We start from the raw sequence: 17,709 nt of genomic DNA, 5'->3' as shown, positions 1-17,709 counted from the left end.
AGGCAGGGAGCGACATGGATGGATGGGCGATGTTAAATATTCATCAGATGCAATGAAGTTACTGGAATTGCCCATTAAGATGTAACGTGCAATTTGCAGCTTTCTCCTAACACCCAGGGCAGACACTCGTCAGCGGGATGGATGGCGGGTGGTAGAGGAAGACGAATCGCCAGGGAGATGGTGCATCTCAGAGCGATCAATACGGACCGGCAGCTCCAAGCAGCCGGATAGCAAGCAATAAGTAGAAGTAAATAGACAGGTGGATTAATTAAGCTCCTTGTGGGGAGGGCTGGGAGAAGGGCTTGGAGCAGGATCTATAGGCAAGGTGAGACTGCCATGGGGTGCAGAGGGAGAGTGGGGAACGTGAAAGCTCAAGTTCCCACCAGGACTGGCCCCAGAACACATTTTGACAGCAGATGGCCATTCACTGACCCTAGTAGTTCTGGAGGGCCAGCCACATGTGGCCCAGGTGGGGCCACTGACCCCCTCTGGGCTAGAACCTCCTAGTGAGGGGAGAGGATCACGGCTCCCTCCTCTATCAGGAACCAGCCTCCTCCCTGGAGCACAGAGCTGCAGGAATGTCGGGGTTCGGGGCGCTTTGTCCCTCTGATGGTGATGCATGGCCCCGCTAATTCGCTGTGCGAGGCTGTTAATTCTGGCGCAGCTGCTGCAGCCGCCCTCCAGGCACTCTGTAATGCTGGGCTGTGGAGCTCGCTGCAAATTAACACCATTTGTTCGGCAGAACATGTTTCATTTCTACACGACACGCATAGCTTATTACCTTGCTGGCAGCGTGGGGAGAGGCAGCCAGGGCCTGGGGAGGGAGGGAAGACATGGCCCAGACCCCTCCTGCCTCCAACCCATTCCCTCAAACCCACTGCCTGGGTGGGGGAAGGGCATCAGCCCTAGATTCTTGTCAGTGAAATTGGAAGGGCTGGAAATCCCAGAGGTCCAGGGGAAGGGAGGTTGCAGGTCCTGTTCCTGGTGGCTGATCCCTAAAAGGAGGCCAGGGCTCTAGGAAAGTCCCCCCCCCCCCCCCCCCGCAGCCTCTTCAGTCCTGGCTCTGGCACCTGGCAGCTCTGTGACCTCAGGGATATAACTTAACCTCTCTGAACTGTTTCCTTCCTTAACTGTGCTTGCCTCCTGGAAGACTAGGAGACCCACCAGCACAGCTCTCAGCTCTGTGATCAGCCTGTCGATTTTCTAGCCTTACTATTATCAGAGACAGTCATCCAAGTCTGGCAGCTGTTAGAGACAAAGACTTGAAACAAAGCCATATGGAAGTAGTGGCCTTTGAGTCTCAACGAGCCTGCTGGTCCCCTCTCATGGGGACAGCCCCGGAGCATGGGCAGAGTGGGACCCTTGGTTCTGACACTGAGCAGTTCCTAGGCAAGTGAGGAGAGGATGTGATGTTATTCAGCCTGCTGTGGCTACCACCCGTGAATAGCAGCTCAAGCATCTCATGGCCCCTACAGCGGTGACATTTGTAGTAAAAGACCTAGGTCTGTCTTGGCCTCCCTGCTGACCCAAGAGCCCTGGCAAGTCAAATGAGATGGTGTGGAAAGCTTTGTAGACAGCCTACTCAGGCTGGTTCCTTCCCCTCTGATCCAAGTGTAAAGATCCACTCTGGAGGATCCAGTGACTGCCGCCCGCCCCCCGATTCTTCCGTTCACTGAACTTCCCCAGTCAATGCTCTTGTCCTGCTCCCAGATCTCCTTCCATCTCTGTCAACCTTTCCCTTCTCTTGGCCTCATCAGCCCTGTCCCTGTCTGTCTTCACTCCACATATAGGTGCCAAGTATAAGAGTGACCCGAGGGTCTCAGAGCAGCACTTCAGCCCCCAGGACAGCCAGGCAGCTTCAAGGCTTGTCAAAGGCAGGACTGTGGGGCTGGGATCCACACTCTAAAGGGAAGGACCTTGAGGCCAGAACCTGTGCTCTCCAAGGCTCTGGATGCTCTTTTCCGTGACAAGGCAGCTCCTTGGGTCCATCCTTTGTGTAATTGGACCAGAAGTTTCTGCAGTCCCAGGGTTCTTCCTGGCCCTGCATGAGGGTGGCTTGGGGAAGAGGCAGAAGGATGGAGTTATCTAGACTCTGAGAAGTCAATGTCAGCAATAGAATGAGTCACTACCAGTTGCCATTTCAGTGAGATTTGGGCAACTGCTGAGCTGAATGCTGGTCCTCCTGAGTTTGCGATTTAGATCATCATGACCCAGGGCTGCTGACCCTGAGCCATGCCCTCAGCATACAACCCTTCCCTGTAGCCTCTCTTCAACCCCACCCATCTCCTCCCACCCAGAATAATGAGCTTGAGCAAACCATCCTATAAGCAAACACACCAGGAGACACTGCCAGAGAGAGCCGGTTGGTCCTGGAGGCCCACTGAAGTGCCTCCACAGCTCTGCTCACTGGCAAGCCATCTACCTCCTCTGCCAAGCCGAGCTGGGTACACCGCCTTCACGCTCGTTGGATAAACCAACAGCAAGAATAGGCAGGATTTTGACTTTGTGTATGCCCCCGAGACTGGTATTTGGTAAAGGGAGACCTGGAGCTGCTGCCCCACCTGAGGGTCCTTCTGCCCGCAAAGCAGTGGCCACACTCAGGTGAGAACAGACCTGTGAAGGGACACACCCACAGATTCAGGAGCCCTGTAACTGGTGAACTGTCTTGGTTCATGAGTGAGGTTGAGGGAAGTGGGTGACATTCGGGTGTCATAACACCTCAGCAAAGGTGCCAGGGTCACAGGAATGTGAAGACTAAGGCATAAGGGAGGAGTGGGTAGGGCGTGAGGTCCAGGTGGGCAAGGCTCAGAGCTGTTTGGATGTATCCAGAATACGGGATGGACTAAGAATGTACCTGGAGAGTATCAGCCCAGAACTCCATGAGGTGGGGAACTCCTGGGGTGCACACCCCCACAGGGCGAGGCTCTGGGGTCAGGACGAAGCCAGGTCCAGATCCGGACCAAGCAGTATTGTGCAAGAATGGAGGGGCCGGGGGCTGTGCCAAGCTGTTCTGGGCACTGACTTCAAGAGAGGAGAAACAAACTAGCTGCTGACCTGCTTCACTCTAAGGCCAGTGTGGGCACTTTGCCCACCCATGCCAGTGATTTGCAGGTGGGCCCAGGGAAGTGACTAGCCCCAGGCCATGAAGTCCTTTAAGTAGGGCTGGGAGCTGCTTTCTCTCCACTGTGTTTCTGAACCTGGTGGGGCAGCTCCCTGTTGCAGAGAGTAAGTAACTGGATTCCCTGGGGGCTTCTGAGGACTGAGGGGCAGGACACAGAAGGCCAGGCTGGGCCTTTTCACATCAGGAAGCTCAGTCTCTGGCTACGGTGCCTGTGCTGGGGAGAGTTCCATCTGATCTCAGAGGAGCCAGTGGATGAATGTCAGTAGCCAGAGACAGGGCGACCATCCCCAGCAAGAGGAATGTGGGTGGGCACAGGACTGACTTGTTAGTGTGGGGCAGTGGAAGGCATGGGGCATCCTGTCTTCTTGGGGCGGAGGGTAGAGTGGGGTGCTCTTTGGGGTTATCTCTCGCTCATGAGGCGGCATGTTTCATGCAGAGTGGTCTCTGCAGCCCTTCAGAGCCAGGACCATGCTGATATGCTTAGATGCTGACCCTGGCCTGGTGCAGGGAGGTAGAGTGACCTTAGGGTGGAGTGGGGGATGAAGCCACGGAGGACACTGACCCTTTGTAGGGCAAGGGGTAGGTCTGGTCTGGAGTCTATGGGGTGCTCCTGGCAGGTGTCTGTTCATACTCAACTTTAGGGGAGGCGGCTGTCTGGCTTTCGGTCGGGAAGCTGCAGAAGGTTTTCGTGTCAAGAGGCAGAACGAGTCCATGAATATTTCATTAGGGAGCAACGTGCGGCCCAGGAACATCTGGTGGAGTCTCCAGGGAGCTGGGCCAGCGCAGGAAGCAGGCACTGTGATATTCAGGAGGCGGAGGGGGGAAGGAGGCGCTGGGAGACAGGTGGGATGCCAACCTGCCTCCCTGTTCGCTTCCTGGTCCTCGGGCACTGTAGACTCCAGGCCAGAGGATGGGTGAGTAAGTGGCTCTCCCACATCCAGAGGACCTCAGTCGGGTTGGCTCTTCCCATCAATAAAGACCTGCCCAGTGTGGGACGGGCATCAGCAAGGTATTAAGGTGGCTGTTTCTCAACTGCCCTGTAACCCACCTTCCCCACCAAGCCTAGCCACAGCAGTTTTGGATGGGAGGGGTTCTACACTGGAGTCAAAACAATGCTCTCCGTGGGCAGAGGTGGCAGATGGCTACACTGCCCAAGTTGGCCTGGAGCTAGGTGGAGAGTCCAGGGGGCTTTGGGGGTCTGTGGAATCAGAAACGTGTTTATACTGTGAACTGAGGTTGTGGTAAGGGCCAAGGGGTCAAAGTGAACAGTCAGGGCCACCTGCAGCACTTGTCCCCCCAGGCACTCAAACTACGGGTTCTAAACAAGGCCAGCATGTGCCTTTGCAAGGAGGACATCAGACTGCTGACCTTGTAACTCAGAATCAGGAATCCTACCTAGATTCTTGGTCGAATCCTCAAGAACATGAGCTCATTACCCTGTTTCCATCCAGCTGAAACCAACCCTTAGGCCCTCCATGAGGCATCTCTGAGGGCAGTGACCACGGCAGGGCTGCGTCTTCTCACTTTGATGTCTCCAAATGCTCAGTGGGCAATTGTACATCCACCTCCACCCTGTGCAGAGCCCCAATAGACACCAGTCCATCCCAGGATTTTCAGTGGGAAGCTGCCTGCTCACGAACCTCTAGCCAAAGTCTGGAGGCTTCGGCCCTTCATGGCAGTGTCTTCCCAAGCTGTAGGAAGAAGAGATTCCCCAGGTGGCTAAGCAGTGGCCAATCCTCGGGAGCCCTGCCAAGCTGGACTGCCTTGTGGGATGTCTCCAGCTCAGCCTCTACTGGGGCTCTGAGCCTCCCCTGGAGTCTCCTCCTTCCTCCTGACTGCCTTCTCCGAACCTTATGTCTCTAGGTGTCTGAACCATGCTCCTCAATCTCCTGACCTTGAGGCCCCTCCCTGATCCTTTTCGGGGAGGCTCCTCTCTCCACAATCCCAAAGCCCAGCCCAGCCTGGACTCTGCAGAGGAATCTGGGCATCAGCACTAAAGCTGATGTCACTGCTTGCCTGGGTGCCCAGCCCCCCTTGAGTGACACTTTTTTGGGACTACAGTGGCTTCTTAGAGTAATATCACTAAGAGAGGCCCAAACCCCAGCATGACTCCAGTCCCTCTGCCATTCCACCAGCCTAATATGTGGGTCCTGCTGCCCCATGCCAGCCTCTGTTGGGAAAGAAAAGATATGGAGAGGAAGGGGAGGGGAGGGAAGAGGAGAGGGAGAGGAGAGGGAGAGGAATGCTGCCTTCCTTACTCATCTAACCTCACTCAGGGAAACGTGGCTGGGCACAGGGCAGCACCCATACCCTTGCAGGATCCACCTTGGCCACCTGGGGCCACCCCTGTCATAGCAGACAGAATGTCCCTATCCCTCATCCCCACCTTTTCTGGCCAGACTGTGACCACTAGTAAGGGGGTGGGCTTTGTCATTGGAGCCCCTAGGAAAGCCTAGCTACACGCCCCTCCCCTCTGGAGCCCACCCCACCCGTGCCCTCGGCAGCTGGCTCCTTGGCACTGGTACCCGGGTCCCTTTGATGGCGTATTTGGCTTTGGTCCCATTGATCTGCACACAGGCACTGAGGTGCCAAGCCAGGCTGTAGGCAAGGATGGGGGTTCTGGGGAAATGGAGAGAGGGGTTCATTTCTCTGGAAGCTCTAGGACCCTACAGTATAGTCCCAGCCCATCCTGAGGAAACAGACCATATCCCTTGGTGGTCAGGGAACCTTGCACAAACAGGGCAGAGAGGACCCTTCCTGGGAACACAGAAAGTCGCTGGAGACGATGCAGACTTAAGACCACTGTGGGTGTGGCTGCTGTCTCTACAGTGGCCCACACAAGCCAACCCACCCCACAGCTTCAGGACACCAGCCAAGCACACATAGGCAAGCAGTGGGCATAAAGACGTTATTAAAGGATCCAAAGGTTACATAGTCCACAGAGATGGTCTGGGCACAGGGTAGCCCAGATTCTTTCAGATTCCACCCTCTCTACAAGCAGCTGTGCCATGGGACCCCCACCGGTAGACCTAGTCCCCACCTGCACCTCAAAACAGATGCAAGATGCCTGTACCCCAGCAAGTCCCAAACCCTCCTTACCTGTGCCATGCTGGCCTCACCTCCATCCACCTGCTTCCAGCCTGTCCTCTGCGGCAGCACTGGCAACTGTCTGCCGCCCCCCGACATGGGCTGCCAGCGCCCTGTTGTGGGGTTTGTTCGTGGGGTTTAGCCCCATGCAGCCAGTGACTCCGGTGATGGCAAACGTCCATCTTTCTCCATACCCACCCCTCTGCAGCCTTCCTGTGCCTCCTGGCGGCCCCATGGTGCCCGCTCAGAGGGGAGTTGGCACGGATGGAGCCCAGCCCGCCTCTGCAGCTGAGGAGAGCCATGCTTCTTTTTTCTGTATTTTAAACACACACACATACTCTCTCACATGCACACACGCCAAGCCCCCCACCCCCGACAACACGCATCCCTTCTGTCAGGAGCAGACCCAGCCAAGAAAGCCCCGTGCGGGCGGGGGCAGAGCGGAGGGGCTTTGCAGAGCTGGTGGAAACCCAGCCCCATGGCTCAGTCCTTCCCTGGCCCCAACGCGCTGTCTCTTACGTAAACCACCAGGAAGGAATCAAAAGGAAACTCAAATCCATGTCACATTTTGGAGCTTCCTGATTGGGCACACCTTTTAACTGGCCTGGTCCTTCCGAGCATGCTCTGGCCCCAGCTACCCTGAACCCTGTTTAGACTCCCACCTCCTTCGTCATTATCCCATAAGGCCGCTGCCTTGTGTCATGCTGCAGTGACTACATCCAGCTCCTGGTACCCCTTCCTGGAAGGATATTGGTTGTTCGGGGCCCCACTCTACTAACCACTCTGAGGACTTGACAGCCAAGACAACATATGTGGTCCACTCACTGGCAGAGAGTCTAGTGTGGGAATTGCTGACTGTCCTGGGTGGAACTCCAGGTTTGGATCCAATATGGGGGAGGCCAGAGGAGACCCCCAGGGGATGTGAGGGCCAAAGCCAGTCTCAGGTTGAGGATAGGGAAAGACAGAAGAGGTCAGACAGCTCTCAAACTGTGCCCCCACCCCGGGTGGCAAGGCCGCCCATGCCACCTGCCTGCTGGGTGGCATTTGTCTTCTCCCTTGTGGGTGAGGACCCTAGTTTGATACATTAACTACAACCCCCTTCTGAGTGACATGGTGTGCAGGGTCTCCACGTGACTTCCATGATGGGGGGCAGACCCAGTGGTTGCAAATTATCTGTCTCTCACCCTGCCCTTCTCCCTGCTTAGACCCGATCTGGAACAGGGGTCAGTTGTGAGCGTTGCTCTCTTTTGGGAAGGAAGGCACAAGAGGGAAGAACTGAGCCTGTCACTTATGAGTACGACTTACACAGCTACCTGCCTTCACCGGTCCCCTGCTCACCAGTCTGTGTGGATGGGCAAGAAAAGGTCCACACAGAGCCAACTTGGTCAAATGGACACCCAGCCTGACTGGGAAAGGCCAAGGCCAAGTGAAGGATGTAGGAAGGGGCTGCTTGCGCCCTGCCCTCACGCAGCTGGCCCTTTCGCTTGAATCTAGTCGATACCTGGTCACCTGGCCTCTTGTTTTCAGGCGTTTCATTGCTTTTGGGGTGTTAAGGGTTTCCCCACTCACTCTTTTCAGGAGTAGTTGACCTAATCTTATTAGCTCAAAACATCCCCAAAAGGAGATGTAATAACTATGCCCACCTGATTCTACCTGTACCCCCAGGACTGAGTCCAGTGATGGGTACTCCAATCCAGACAGGTACCGATCTTCAACCTCCCAGTGTGTGATTAGGGGGCTCCCCAAGACCCCTAGCTCTCCAAAGCTTTTCCTGTTCTCTGAAGAGCAGTCAGAGGAGCCTCCTAGGCCCTGAAGCACGTCAGTCTAGGTATGTGCATCTTCTGTGGGTGTGTGTCTACCAGTGAGGAGTGTACATGTTCAGAGCTGGATGGCAAACGCTTACCCTATGGTCTCCCACCTTGCCTTGTGGTGGTGACAGTCCCTGTTCCTTTGGACAGCATGAAAGAGTCCCAACAACCACTGTAGCTCAACCGATGACTGAGAACATGTCTTGACAAGGTAGGGGCCCCACTGTGTAAGTGAAACACCAGGCATTTAAGTAGAACCCGGGCTAAGCTTTGCTTGGGTGATTGTCAGGTCAGGCAGGTGTTACCCCAGTACAGCCTGGGTGTGAGGGGACATAGACTTGGGCCTACCCTGATTCAGGGACACAGATGTGGGCCCTGTGGCAAAAGCCCCTGAGCCTGGGACTCAGGGGACAGAAAAAAAGGCTGGCTTCTTGCCTTGGGCAGACAGGTAGACCCCAGGGCAGGAGCTCCAGGGGCCAGCTCTGTGTCCTTGGAGGTCTCCATATCCACAATTCCTGGACTAACCTGGCCATGGTTCTTGTGGGGCCTCTGTGCTCCTGCAAACGCTCAGGCATCTAGAGATCCCACCCAATAGCCCTTGAAGGTGCTTCTAGACCGAGATGGACATTCTTTAGGTAAGAAGAACAAAGGAAGGGCCCTGGCTATGTCCCTAGTATGTCCCTAAGAAGTCACAGGGATGGCCGTACCTGCTCCAGCCTGAGCCTGGGCAGTAGAGGAGAGGATGCCTCAACCCTTGACGCTGGTGGCTGCTCTAATTTCTTTTCTGTTGCTGTGACAAAACACCATGACCAAAAGCAACTTAGGAGTGGAAGGGGTTTATTTCATCTTACAACTCCCAGATCACATCTGTCACTGAGGGACGTCAAGGCAGGAACTCAGTGGGAACCTGGAGGCAGGGACCGTGGAGAACACTGCTTGCTGATTTGCACTCTTACTTGCTCCCTGGCTCATGGATAGCCAGCTTTTCGTATACCCCAGGACTACCTACCCAAGGAATTGTGCGGTCTACAGTGGGCTAGGCCCTCCTATATTGATTAATAATCAAGACTATCAGCACAGACATGGCCACAGACTAGCCTGATCTAGGTAGTTCCTCAACTCACGACCCTAGGCTGTGTCAGGTTAACAATTAAATCTGACTAGGACAGTGGAGGTCACAGAACCACCTGGAATACCCAACTAGCCTTAGCTCTGAATGGACCTGGCCTGGGACCAGGGCCTGTGCCCTGTGTTTATTTACTTACCTCCTAGGTAAGTCTGTGGGTACACTCTCTGAAGTTAACTTTCTGAAATGTGCCACTGGCTGATCAGCAGTGGAAACCCATACATGTGACTGATGCATGTGATACATGTGTGAGGGCCAGGTGTGGCACACGTGTGACTCATGTGCCTCTTGCCATGTCTCTCTCTGAAAATGACTGTCCCTCCCCTGCCTGCTTGTCCCTGTTTGTCACCCACCTGCCCAGTAGGCAAAACAGGTAGGTATGAGATTTGCAATGTTCACCTCTAGTTCCAGGGAATTCAGCACCTTTTAACATCTAGGTAATCTATTTTTGGCCAGTTTTTTCTCTTATCTTTGAAGTGCCATTTTTAAAAATCTTTCAATCATTTTTCACTGGACTTTGCTATTTTGCTGTTTATTTTTGAGAACCCCTTGGCTGTGACAGGCCTTGACACTGTCTGTCACACAAACAACCACATCTGTCTGTCCTTTTTGCACTCCGTTGCCTCAGGTGGGGGACGGCACCTTTCCAGCAGCGCTGACCCCCATCACAGCCCTTAGCTGTCGGTCAGCTTTGCCCACTCAAGCTAATGCAGGGTGTGTCTGTGTTATACCCGATGCAAATGTTTCTAATCACTCTGGTGTCCAGTCCAGGTAATGGGTGGTCCAGAACCATGTATCTGATCTCCTCCTCCTGTCGGGAGCTTCTTCCTTCTTTGCTGTCTGTTCCGGTGCTTTCCTCTGCTCTGCTTATCCAGAGGTCTCCTTCTGTGTGTGCTCAGCACCACCTTGCTCTTGGTTATTTCACGTCCTGATACTTGCATAGCAACTCTCCCAACCCTATTATGACCATTGAAGGAAAAACATTTAAACATGCTTCTTGTGTGTCAGTTTTCCATTACGGCAGCAAATATCTGAAAACAAACTGATAAAAAGAAACTGCTTATTTTGGCTCACGGTTTTGGAGGTTCCAGACCATGGGTTGCCTGTGTTGCTGGGTTTGTGCTGAGGCAGAAGTGGAAGTGTGAGGAGAAAAGAGAAACAGAGGAAGTGCTGGGGCCCCACGATCCCCTTCAAGGACACATTCCCAAAGACCCAAAGACCTCCCTTTAGCCCCGACTTCATGGTTTCCATCCACTCCCAATAGTGCTACACCGGGAGGCACTTTAACTCATGGAACTTGGGAACAGTCTAGATCCAAAGTGTGGCATTGTGGGGCAATATACATAACATAGGACTTACTGGCTTAGTGATTTTCAAATGTTCAGCATGGTGACATTAGACCCGTTCACACTGCCGTGTAACCACCACCGCCAACCAGAACTTCTTGCAATCCCAAGCTAAGCTCACTGTGAGCACCCAGAACCTCAATCCCACCTATCTCTATGAGGCTATACACTCATATGCATAAAGAAAAAATAATAAATTTAAAGAGGTGTTTTTTTTGTCTTTTTGAAACAGGGCCTTCCTGTAGCCCTAGCTGGCCTGGAATTTACTATGTAGACCAGGCTGGACTTGAACTCACAGAGATCCACCTGCCTCTGCCTCCCAAGTGCTGGGACTACAGGCATGTGCCACTATGCATGGCTTAATAAATAAAAAATTTAAAAAGAAGTGTAGTGGAACAGACTGGGAGAAAATGGACGGAAGGTATGTGGACATTCTTCACACTGTTCCTCCAAATTTTCTGTAAGTTTGGAATTATGTCACACCAAAAGTTACAAAAAGTGAACAACTAAACTCTCCCCAAAAGAATTCTTTTTTTTTTTCCAATCTTTTTTAGAAGGGTCTCCCTGTAGCCCCAGCTGGCCTGGAACTCACTATGTAGACCAGGCTGGCCTTGAATTCATAGAGATCCACCTGCTGCTGCCTTCCAAGTGCTGGGACTAAAGGTGTGTGCCACCACGCCCAGCTCAAAAGAATTCTTGACTGATATTGTGTTACATGGATGGTCCTCCAGGGTCTGGGCTGGGCTTGTCATCTCAGCTATTCAGGAAGATGAGGCTGGAGGATGGAAAGTTCAACGTCATCTTAAGGTTACAGAGTGAGTTCAAAGCCAGCCTGGGCAACTTAGTGAGACTCTGACTCAGAAGTTAAAAAAATAAGTAGAAAGAGGGCCAGGGTACAGCTTGGTGACAGAGTACTTTCCTTCAATTCTTGAGACCCTGGACTCCATCCCCAGGACTGCAAAGAAAAAAACAATGTCTTCTGCCAGATGCTGTTTCTGGTGTCTGTTTTCCGCTGTGGCTTCCATTTCTGCAGGAACGGTTCCCTTGTTGGGTATGAGATTGTTCTTAGTTTTGACATCAGGATTCTGCCATCCTCCTAAACACACTGGGAATCAGTGTCCCTTGATTGTTCCGGAAAATTCCACCGTCACATTTCGCGAGCCTGGTACCCACTTTGGAGTTTTAACTGGTTTTCCATTTCTTTCTTAGTTACTGGCTTGTTTGCATTTTCTACTACCTGGGTCACTTTTTGTTACAAGTATTTCCCCACAAATATGTTTGCATTTCAGAAATTCCTGGAAGCTGTTGGAGGAAGGTTTCACACATCCCCTTGTGATTTGGAAGGTGTTACCTCCCTTTCCGTGGTGTGTCCCTAAGTCTTCTTGTACGGGTCACACCAAAGAGAAGCGCTGAACTAGTTCATTGCTGGCGGCTCTTCCTTCCAGAAGTCTCTATCTCGACTCTGCATCCTAGTTCCTTTTTCCTGCCCTGACTTGATTCACTTCTGTATTGTTTGGCTTGGCTTTCCTTGCCTAGCTTTTGATTTGGCTACTCCACGTGTGACAAAGACACATGCAGGTCACAGCTAATTTGTACAAGATAAAAATCTAAGCACTTGGGTATTATTTCCATATCACTTATAATTACAATATTTGTTTCCAATTTCTTTTAAAAAATATTTTATTGGGGGCTGCAGAGATGGCTCAGTGGTTAAGAGCACTGACTGCTCTTGCAAAGGACCTGGGTTCAATTCTCAGCACCCACATAGCAGCTATGAACCATCCTTAACTCCAGTTCCAGGGGAATCTGAAGCCCTCTTCTGACCTCCGCGGCATTGCACCACACGGGTGCACTCACATACATGCAGCAATGCACTCGTATGAGCACCCTTTCATTTTTTATTATTTAGAAATTTTTTATTTATTATTTTTATTTTATGTGTATGGGTGTATCGCCTACATGTATGTAAGGACATCCGTGTTGTGCAGTGCCCAAAGAGGTCAGAGAGGTTGTTGTATCCCCTGGAACTGATGTTGTTACAGATGGTTGTTAGCCTTCACGTGATGCTAGGAACCAAACCCAGGTTTTCTGCAAACACAATCAGTGCTCTTAACCACTGAGCCATCTCTCCAGTCCCTTTGTTAAAGTAATCAACCAGGTTATGTTTTTTTCTCTTCCAAATTGGAGATTTTAGCACACTTAATCACTGATTTTAGTGTGTTGGGGACTGAGGAAGGAGATTAGGGGGTGTCTGATCATCAAGGCCTGTCTGGGACAGGAATTTACCAGGATCTGAGTTCTTTGCCACTCAAACTGGGCTCATCCTGGGCAGAACTGGTTGGTCATCCCACCCTGCTTTGGGGATTTGCAGAAACTTCTGAAGTCGCCTAAAATGTGATGACTGTGGAGTTTGCTGCAAGGGAACTTGAAAAAAAATGTGTTTCTAAAGGCAGAGTGCAGAGGTTAAATTTAGATCTACTTAATTAATTAATATTTCTCAGTTCCTCTAATTTTTTTTGCTAATTTGATTAGTCAAAATTTGAGAGAAATGTGCAAACGTTTATCTCTATAACTCTTGAGACCATCATTTTCCCCTCGTTTTTCAAAAATACATATATGTTTTCAGTACTACCATTGCTCATTTAAGAGATAATTATAAAACTGATATGCCTCTTACAAGACTGACAAACTAAAATGAGGGAAAACAGATCGTGGTTGTCAGGACTGAACTGGGAAGATTCAGACACTAAAAAGAAGTAGAGGAGTGCCACTGTCAACACCCCACTTGTACGTCCAAAAACGAGGGAAAAAATGAGCTGATTCCCCCCGACTCACACAAACTACGAAACCTCAACAGAGATGAAATGGGTTACGTGTGTACCATACAGTCATTCTCAAGGTTGATCTCATGACCTATGAAGTCCTCCCAAAAGGAAGTCTTCAAGCATTCACTGAAATGTTTATCAGACACTCCTGGGGCACTAAACTCCAGCCCTCCTCACACTCTTCCAGAAAATGTGAGAGAGGGACAACTGGCAGATTTCATGAAGCTGGCCTCACCCTGTGACCAAAGCCAAAGGTGATTTAGAACAGCTGCAGACCAGCGTCTCTCATGACGTCAATGCAAAAGTCCCCAAACACGGCCCCAGTAGGGTCCAATAATGTGTGAAAAGAACTAAGCATCACAACGAAAGATTTATTCCACCCATCAAGGCAGGTTTGACATCCAAAAGTCAATCAACAGGCTAAAAAACAAGTCCATATGGTTGAGTCTATCTGCAGACAAAAATCATGTAACAATATCTAGTATCTATTCATGATTTTAAAAGATCTCAGGATATTAGAGAATAAAGGGGACTACCCCAACTCTATAATATACAGAAAACTCACACCTAGTAGCACGCTTACTGATGGAAGACTGAGCCCCTGTCCGTCAGGAATTAGGCAAGGATGCCACGTTTAACAGTCTTCTTCAACCTGTAGGTGCTCCAGTCAGGGCCATCGGCAAGAAAAGGAAAGCAGGAAGAAAGGAAGCGGGAGCCTGAGGCCAGCCAGGTGCTGCAGAACCGTGGAGGCTTGAGGCCAGGGGATCGAGCACATGTTCAAGTCTTGCCTAGGCTACAGAGCGAGTCCAAAGCCATCCTGGCAATTTAGTGAGATTCTGCCTCATAGTAAAAAGTAAAAAAAGGGGAGGGGAGGGTCTGAGGATGTAGCTTGTTTTTGTTTGTTTTGAGACAGAATCTCCCTGTAGTCTCCCGCTGGTCTGGAACTTGTTAAATAGACCAGGCTGGCCTCTATCTCTCAGAGATCCTCCTGCTTCTGCCTCCTGAGTGCTGGGATTAAAGGCCTGTGCCACTGTGCCAGGCTCTGAAAAAACTATTTTTAGTCTCTCTCTCTCTCTCTCTCTCTCTCTCTCTCTTCTCTCTCTGCCACAGCACAGGTCTGGAGATCAGAGAACAACTTTTTTGGAAATCAGTTCTCTTTTTCCACCAGAGGGTCTCAGGGATCAAACTCGGGTCATCAGGCTTGAAGGAAATCATGCTTACTTGACAAACCATCTCACTGGCTCTCTGCAAAGTATTTTTAGAACTAATTTCAGAAAGGCCACAGAATATCAAGATCAACAAATATAAGCCAATCATATATAATAAATGTGCATATGTATAATTTAGAAGCCAAAATTTAATTTAAATGATAGAAATACAAATTTACTTATAATCATTCCAAAAATGAGATGCCGAGGTACATGTTTAACAGTGTACAAGGTCTGTATGTTAAACATATCAAAATACCAATGAGAAAAACCAGAGAACTCAGTGAATGAGGAAACATACATGTCCATAGACTAAAACACTCATCGCAGTGAGAACACCAGCTCCCCACGTGGGTCTACAGGGTTAGTACAGTTCTTGTGGAAGCCCTGGAAATACTTTATATAAATATATAACTTATTCTAAATTTTATATAGAGGAATCATCGTCAGAGTGAAGAAACAATCTACAGAATGGGAGGGAAATATTTGCAAATATCATTCAGAAAGGGTTGTTATCAAAACGGATAAAGAACTCAACTCAGGCCGGGTGTGGTGGCGCACGCCTTTAGTCCCAGCACTCCGGAGGCAGAGGTGGGTGGATCTCCGTGAGTTCAAGGCCAGCTGGGGGTACAGGGAGACCCTGTCTCAAAAAGACCAAAAAAAAAGAATGAAATTCTATTTGGAATAACCTGGATGAGTCTAGAGGATGCTATTTGGAGTAAGACAAGCACAAGGAGACAGGTAGAACTGAGTATGAATTCAGCACTCAAAAGTCTGAGGCAGGAAGAGTACCATGAGTTCCAGGATAGCCTGGACTCCAGAGTGAGAGTCTGTCTCAAAAATAAATAAAAGAAAACTCATGTAAGTGGAGTAGAAGGGTGGTCTGGGGGCTTTGGATGGCGGGGGTCAGTGAGACCGACAGAAAGCCATAAAATGAAGGAAGATTTACACAGGAAGACAAGGGACCTGGATAGTTAGGGCAATCCTGGACACAAAGGAGAAACAAAGCCCCATTGTGGGTGGCATTGACCGTGGGAGAAAGCACATTCAGACACAAGCCGGGGCGGAGTGGAGGCCGGGACATAGCCTCAGATGTCCATCTGGTTCTGACAGCCGGTAAAGGATCCTAAGGAGGGGTGACCTCTCGACAGACAGTGCTGGGTGACCTGATAACACTGATCCACCAGCAGACCCACAAAACCTGACCCGTGTCTCATAGCATGTGCAAAGGTTAGCTTGCACATACCCGGAACAGGCAAAGCCATGGGGACAGTAAACAGGCTTGTGCCACCAAGGGAATTATGTATGTACACTATTGTAGTACAAGTCAGAATCCACCATTGCATCTGTGAGCTTCAGTTGTGATTTGTTCTCCCTCTCTCCCCCCAAAATATGTGTGTGTGTGTGTCCGTGTGTGTATGTGTCTGTGTGTGTCTCTGTGTCTGTGTATCTGTGTTGTGTGTCTGTGTGTGTGTCTGTGTGTGTGTCTCTGAGTGTGTGTGTCTGTGTCTGTGTGTATGCTCTTGGGGTCCAGTCAGGGTATAACAGTTTTACACTTGATAACTTTCCCTTAGGTAATTTCTTCTATTGAATGTGAGTCTGTGTATGTCTGTGTGTATGTCTGTGTATGTCTGTGTGTCTGTGTGTGTGTGTGTCTGTGTATGTCTGTGTATATGTCTGTGTGTATGTCTGTGTCTGTGTGTGTGTGTGTCTGTGTATGTCTGTGTGTATGTCTGTGTATGTCTGTGTGTCTGTGTGTGTCTGTCTGTGTGTGTGTCTGTGTGTATGTCTGTGTATGTCTGTGTCTGTGTGTCTGTGTGTGTCTGTGTGTGGCTGTGTATGTCTGTGTGTCTGTGTCTGTGTGTGTCTGTGTGTGTGTGTGTCTGTGTATATGTCTGTGTATATCTGTGTGTATGTCTGTGTATGTCTGTGTGTCTGTGTGTGTCAGTCTGTGTGTGTGTCTGTGTGTATGTCTGTGTATGTCTGTGTCTGTGTGTCTGTGTGTGTCTGTGTGTGGCTGTGTATGTCTGTGTGTCTGTGTCTGTGTGTGTCTGTGTGTGTGTGTGTCTGTGTATATGTCTGTGTATATCTGTGTGTATGTCTGTGTATGTCTGTGTGTCTGTGTCTGTGTGTGTCTGTGTGTGTCTGTGGAATGACAATGGCCCTGATTGGTTCCAAGTATTTGAACATTTTGTCCCCAGTTAGTGGTGCTGTTTTGGATGAAGCACAGTGACTAGGGATGGGCTTAGAAACTTCTTAAGCCTTGCTGGCTCTCTGGTCACTTTTGAGTTCCTGTGCCAACTTGAAGATGTGAGAGCTCAGCTTCTGCTCTTACTCCAGCCATCTCTGCCACCACACCTCCCCGCCATGATGGACTCCTGTCCATTTGAAACCATAGGCTAAATAAACTCTTTCTTTTATAAGTTCCCTTGGTCATGGTGTTTCTATCACAGAAACAAAAGTGTAACGAATACATATGATTTTTCAGATATTCAGAATTTCAAAAGTAATACATGCTGGTTGTGTGTGTGTGTGTGTATTTCTGTGTGTGTGTGTGTGTGTCTGTATTTCTGTGTATGTGTATGTCTGTGTGTATGTCTGTGTATGTCTGTGTGTGTCTGTGTGTGTGTATCTGTGTATGTCTGTGTGTATGTCTGTGTGTCTGTGTGTCTGTGTGTGTCTCTGTGTGTGTGTGTCTGTGTATGTCAGTGTGTATGTCTGTGTGTAGTGGAGGCCAGAGGTTGATGTTGAGGCTTCCTCAGTCATTCTTCACTTTATTTTTTGAGACAGGGTCTCTCACTGAACCTAGAACTCAGCAGTTCAGCTAGACTGGCTGGTCAGCAAGCTTCAGGGATCTTCCTGTTGGCATGTCCATACATAGGCATTCCATCCCTTTTGTTATGTGAACCATACCCACCTAACTCACTCCCTTCCACTCCTGTCCAGAACTCCTAACTCATTGCTGCAGAGTGACTACATTATACTCCTTGGCTGGAGCCTAAATCAAAAGTGCTTACCAAACAGACACTTCCAGACAAATCTCCAGGAGAAAGGCATTTACCAGGAAGGCCCCTTCTTCTGTGTAGCAGAGGTAACTGATCCACCAGATGAAGAAATCTCAACATAGAAGCAAAGGAAACATGAAAAATCAAGGTAGCATGATGCCTCCCAAAGAAAAACATGATGCT

The 17,709-nt window shown here is 50.1% G+C and overlaps 1 long non-coding RNA gene across 1 annotated transcript in view; it reads right to left on the bottom strand.

Moving 5' to 3' along the window:
* Window positions 1–6,705, bottom strand: part of LOC103739999 — a 29,715-nt gene extending 23,010 nt beyond the window's left edge. Inside the window, exon 1 of the long non-coding RNA XR_607529.1 lies at window positions 6,221–6,705. This is a non-coding gene — a long non-coding RNA (uncharacterized LOC103739999). The remainder of the gene's footprint in view (window positions 1–6,220) is intronic.
* Between the last annotated feature and the right edge of the window lie 11,004 nt (window positions 6,706–17,709).

This window comes from Nannospalax galili, unplaced genomic scaffold, assembly GCF_000622305.1.
Source record: "Nannospalax galili isolate Female #2095 unplaced genomic scaffold, S.galili_v1.0 scaffold459, whole genome shotgun sequence".
Taxonomy (NCBI): Eukaryota; Metazoa; Chordata; class Mammalia; order Rodentia; family Spalacidae; genus Nannospalax; species Nannospalax galili.
The sequence above is the reverse complement of the archived record's forward strand: the minus strand, read 5'-3'. Positions and strand labels throughout refer to the sequence as shown.